The 6091-nt window shown below is 37.3% G+C and overlaps 1 protein-coding gene and 1 long non-coding RNA gene across 4 annotated transcripts in view; both read right to left on the bottom strand.

Moving 5' to 3' along the window:
• Nucleotides 1-6091, bottom strand: part of LOC107657927 (endophilin-A2-like) — a 29478-nt gene that overhangs the window by 16091 nt on the left and 7296 nt on the right. The window lies entirely within an intron of this gene.
• LOC107657938 (uncharacterized) overlaps nucleotides 1539-6091 on the bottom strand; it is a 7881-nt gene continuing 3328 nt past the window's right edge. Inside the window, exons 2-3 of the long non-coding RNA XR_001630732.1 lie at nucleotides 3452-3457; nucleotides 1539-1551 (exon numbers count right to left, since the gene is read on the bottom strand). This is a non-coding gene — a long non-coding RNA (uncharacterized LOC107657938). The remainder of the gene's footprint in view (nucleotides 1552-3451; nucleotides 3458-6091) is intronic.

A 6091-nucleotide genomic window follows, 5' to 3' on the forward strand; every position in this document is an offset into this window, starting at 1 on the left:
TTCAAAAAAAAAAAGAAAATTGTCATGATTTACTTACCCTTATGATGCTCCAAACCCATAAGATCCATGTTCATGTGCAAAACATAAATAATCATATTTTAAATGAAACCTGAGAGATTTCTTTCCTACCTTTGAAAGTGCATTCCCCAAAACTTTTGACACTTCAAAGAGTTCATAAAGACATTGTAAAAATAATCCATATGAATCGACCTGTTTAAAGGGATAGTTCACCCAAAAAAGAAAATTACCCCATGATTTACTCACCCTCAAGCCGTATAATATCTTTATAATGGCAGTGAAGATTTTGTAGCAAAATAAAGTGGATAAATCCATTATAAAATGTAATCCACACGGCTCTGGGTTGGATAAAGGCCTTCTGAAGTGAATCAATGCATTTATGTAAGAATAATATCCATATTTACAACTTTATAAACCATAATCTTCAGCTCTCGCTAACTGTCGTACACATGTTCACGAGAGTGGCATTTCAGCGGATGGTGTAGGACGCAGGCATAGCGTAAGCTCCGGTGAGAATATGTCAGTCTCACGAGAACCAAGTTTTGTTTCAAAGAAAAGGAAAACCAGTCTCCTCTTGGCTTATATTGAAATCCTCTGACATTTTATTATTTTTTTTTTTTTTACAAATCTCCATTTTGTACTTCTAATTCGTGACCGGTGTTTTGTTTTGCTCTCTCCTCTGTGCTTCCACATTCGTCACTTCTCACCGAAGCTTACGCTACGCCCTACATTACGTCATACGCTGGAACGCCACTCTCTTGTGAACGCGCATACAGCAGTTAGTAAAAGCTAACGATTACGGTTTATAAAGTTTTAAATATGAATATTATTCTTATACTTGACCACTATTCACTGCCATTATAAAGCCTGGAAGAGCCAGACCATTTTTTAATATAACTCTGATTGTATTTGCCTGAAAGAAGTCATAAACACCAAGGATGGCATGAGGGTGAGTAAATCGTGGGGTAATTTTCATTTTTGGGTGAACTATCCCTTTAACATTTAAAAAAAAAAAACAAGCTTCATCTGATGCATATTCCAGAAAATATATGTTCAAAGAAATCCAGAGGCACCAAAAGACCATTTGATCTCTCCAAGAGTAATAATCTCAATCAGACACCCCCGCAATGGAACTGCAGAGCTCAAACAGCAGGCAACATGATAATTTATATTTATGAGTGAAAGAGGCCTTATCAGCAGCTAAAGAGATAATACAGAGGCTTGGCTCTGACACACACATTTGATAAAGTATGTAAAGTACTGCTAACTTTGACACAAATATGCATACAAACAAACAGCCAGTCATGTAGCCAAAGCAGATCCAGCAGGAGAAGAGTGAAACCAAGACCAGACTCCATACATAATGCAGTGCTTGTGAATCTAATGAAGAGAAGAATGCATGACTGTGAGTCAACTGCCACAGAGACAAATGCAGTAAGAAATTTCAGAACAATACCACTTACGCAATCCCCACACAACAAAAATGTCAAGCAAATGTGTTACTAGGTAGACACCTGCCTAAAGGTGATAGATCTGTTTTTTCAGTTAAAATACTTTCTACTATACCACCTTATGCCAAGGCAACTACAAAGTATTTGTAGGATGACTTCTAGGAGTGTAAACGATGTGGCACAGTTAAAACATTGCTGTTTGTTAAAGCATCCCAAACACCTAACACAGCAACACTGGAGCAATCAATGGCATCTGTTTGTCTGACCAGTGGAGGACAGTGGGACTATTTACGAAAACAGTTCACTGTACTGCAGTGGTGCAGAAATTATTACCTTTTAGGCTGGCACCACCCCACTGACTGCAGTCGATAAACTTCAGTTTACAGGAGCTAATCCACTTTCCAATTTCCAGACTTAATGAGTGTATCCACTTTCAAAACAACGATACCATTACCCAAGTAATATATTTTAAGTTAGTCATTAAATACAAGTTTTTTTGTCAATAGAAAATTGCTATTAAAAATATTGATAACACACTACTGTCTACAGCGGATAGACAAGCCCAAAATCTTCACACCTCCAAATGCTCTCAGAGTGGTTCAGCTTGTATATCTGAACAAACCAAGTGATCTCATTTACGGCCATTTTTTCCGCTTGTGCGACAAAATTTTGTGTGCGGTCACACTGGCGCGACCACCGCGTTTTTCAACTCATAAGCGCTGCCATTTCTGTTGCATATGTGAAAAATCAAACGGCAAATGAAGCTGAAAGCATAATGAAACCGTGCTATTCGTTTAAACTGCGCTGTGCTTAGAGCAGGACTCCTCAATAGGCGGCCCGCGGGTCACATCCGGCCCGTGAGAGAAGAAAGTTTGGCCTGCGCTAATTTCAAATAATGTGGCATGAAAATTCAAACTCAGCATCAGAAAGCTACATTAACTTACATCATGTCTACACCGGATGCGAGCGGCGCGGCGCGACGCAATAAAATACAATATAGGCTAATTCGTTATAATCAGTGATGCTGTCTTGGATGCGGCGCGACACGACAAATCACATGTCGCTGTTGCGGGTGGTTAGGATAAAAACTACATGGAAAAGATACATTTTATCGCGTCGTGTCTGGTTGGGACACACGGTGTTAAAGTTTGATCTCCCCCAAAAAATCTAAGCATAAAAATATTAATACTGACAAATCTAATAATTTAATCTGCAATTAGGGAAAGTGGACAGAAGAGATCCAGTCTGGGAATGAGCAGGAACAGTTGATTTGCATGGCAGACATGGAGATTCAGATTTTTTTTGTTAAAGAGCAGGAACAGTTGATTTGCATGGCAGACATGGAGATTCAGATTTTTTGTTTGTTCATTTGTTTTTAATATTCAACAGGCAAAGTTCTTCTGCAGGATTTTTAAGCTCAAATTTAAGACCTCTTTAAGACCTGCACAAATAAAATTAATACCATATGAGCGGGGTAGGGCAATGTCTATAGTATCTGATATCTCGATAATTTACAGGGATTTTATCGATAATAATTAGACAATATTTTGCTGAATGTGTTATTGTGCTGATATCTTATTTCTAATTGTGCTGACAGCTGACCCGATTTTTTTGATATTCTTCATATTCTGTGTGGTCAGTTCACAGCAGTCCTATGTTTGAAATTATTTTAAAAATGAAAAGGTACCTTAAATGTGAAATTAAAACTGCCAGTAGGTGGCAGCAAGTCACTATTAAGGGAGTCATTGCGATTGAACCGAATCATTTAAACGGGTGATTCACTCAGGAATGAAACACCGTCATGTTGCCCAGAGACACAAAACAGCGCTGTGGCTGTGTTTGGAATGAATTCTGTTGGAGAAATACAGCGCTGTGGCTGTGTTTGGAATGAATTTTATTGGAGAAATACAGCGCTGTGGATGTGTTTGGAATGATTTTTGTTGGCAAAATAGAGCAAAAACAGGAAATATGGTGTCTAAAACGTAAGTCTCTTAATATTAAATTCTTGTTTATTGAACTGTTGTATAAAATCAATATCACATTTGTAATCATGCTGACTTTTGGAGAAAAAAAACGGCACTTTTCGTGTGATATTAACTATATGAAATAGGGCTGTCAAAATGACTGAAAAACTAAATTCGAATTTTCTACTTAAATATTATCAAAATTCGAATTATATTCGAATTTAAAAGGCATAATTTCAGTTAGGGGGAAAAAATCTTTTGGCTTCTCTCCTGAGGCCACAAGAGGGCGCATCGAGCAAAATATTATGCACGTTTCTTCAAAGCGTAATAAAATAATAGGGGTGGGAATCTTTAGGCACTTCACGATCCGATCCGATTGCGATTCTGGGAGTCACGATCCGATTCCAAAACGATTCTTGATCTACATTTTTTCCTAATTAATTCTTCTGCTATGCAAATACATCTTTACAACTTTACATTTAAACCAAAATCGCAGTTTCTATGCTTTTTGTTTATAGTTGGAATCTCTGTATGTCAGTACTGCCATCTTAAAAATAGGGGTGTGAATCTTCACTGGTTTCATGATTCAATTCAATTACGATTATCATTATTAACTCAATATCACCATGCGTCACATTCTCAGTTTTCAATATTACTGCACATGGCTACATTTTCATATAAATTTTATATCAAATTTAATTTGTGCAAAATGTACTTTATTGTTTTATTATATAAGCAGACTACTTAAAACAATTACTTATCTAAAATAACTGTTCTTTAAGTATCCAAAAGTTTACAGACAATAGGCTAGTTATGGGGTTTTCTTTTTTCCTCAGCATTATTGCCATTTGATTATTATTGATGAGATCATAGACAGTTGCAGCTTTAACAGGCTGCATTTACACTAATGCACAAATCTATTTCGATATGTCAGATGTTCTGTCCTGCTCTTAAAACATAACTGACTGTATTTACATCAATTTCATATAAAAGTATTCGGAGATGCAAGCATTTAACCGCAGCCGCGATCGAACTTCAGGACAACAAACACAAAGCGCACGCGAAAGTCTGTCAGTGCGCGAGTTTCGTGCATCTAATAGTACTGCATTCCGAATGGCATAAATTAATGCATATCTAAAGTAAAACACGGCGGGTGGAAGCACACACTGTCAAGCAATATGCGCACGTGTCTCACAGCGCATATTCTGTGCAATGAAGCCCGCCTCGTCTCTAGTGCGCACACGTGCCATTTGCGGGAAAAAAACCCAAGCTCAGAATCGATTCTGAAATATTCCAACTGAAAACCATATTTCAGAACATTCTGAAAACCAATCACAAAGAGTAGGCTACTTTCTTCATTTAAAAACACGAGATACAGTGGGATGGGGAAAAACCACCATAACGTCTTTAGACATGTTTTTTAAAAGTTGAACTTGCATTAATTTTACATGGCTTTCTAAACATGCCGCTCTTGTGCGAGACGTGAGTGCAACGCTGATAGATGTCCCTATCTATCACAGAAATATGCGTTCTGTGTGAACGGCCTGGTTTCAGTTTTGACGTAAACAACATCTCCACACTGATGCTCTCGTTTTCCGCAATATATTGAATGAACAACGTAGCAGCTCTGTATCTAGTGGGTTCAACTGGATAGGCTAACAAAAGCATTCAAATGCAATCAATGACACATACATCGTCATTGCATCTCGTGCGCCACTGATAAGGCTGCCTGATGGCTGACGCAGACCTTACAATTGGAATGGCCCGTTTTTGCATTCGAATTTGTTTTTTTCGACGAATATTCGAAATTCAAATTTTTTTTGACAGCCCTAATATGAAATTATATAAATATATACATTTTCTGCCCCATATCTTGAATTATGTGATATTTCTAAATGCATTTTAATAGACTGATTCATGCAGTGAAAGAACGCACTATAAATGCGCACGCGCACTAGTCTAACCTGCTAGACTTCATCATCTGATGTATGCGCGCACTCTGTAGGTGTTTCATTTGCTTTTCGCGATATACTCATAGTATCAAATTGCACATCGTTAAAACAACAATTACGATATTATTGCAGACCATACATATCGCACACCCCTATTCTGCATTGTCTTCTTATCGATCCACCAGTTCACATTTAAAGCTCTGCGTTTTTGCAGGGTAAAAACATGGGTCGATTTTTGCATTTACTGAGCTTTTAACAAAACATCAGTTTTATTGAAAATGCTCATTCATTCTGACAGCAGGTGGAGCGTTTGGTAGAAATATAACTGTTTCCCCGGTAACAGCAGAACACAAAGCAACGCAGCACCGGACTTTGAATGTGCAGCGCTCATGTTTATTTAATGAAATTAAAGCCTTTTGAAGTTTAATCGCTACATTCAGCCATATCACAATTCTGGTCTTTCCGTCCCCAAATTTAAGACCTCTTGAAATAATTTTTAAGACTTTCTTGTACAATTTAAGACTTTTTAAGGCCTTAAATTTGATACAACTAAATTTAAGACTTTAAGACTTTTTAAAGACACGCGGAAACCCTGTTCTGTATCTAAAAGCAAAAATGTTCATAATTGTTTGAATACTGGGGAAAAAATCTGAATATTCATCTTGTGACCATCTTGTGATTATTTTAACAAAAGCAACAATAATAT

This window comes from Sinocyclocheilus anshuiensis, unplaced genomic scaffold (genome assembly GCF_001515605.1).
Source record: "Sinocyclocheilus anshuiensis isolate Anshui unplaced genomic scaffold, SAMN03320099.WGS_v1.1 scaffold107, whole genome shotgun sequence".
Lineage (NCBI taxonomy): Eukaryota > Metazoa > Chordata > Actinopteri > Cypriniformes > Cyprinidae > Sinocyclocheilus > Sinocyclocheilus anshuiensis.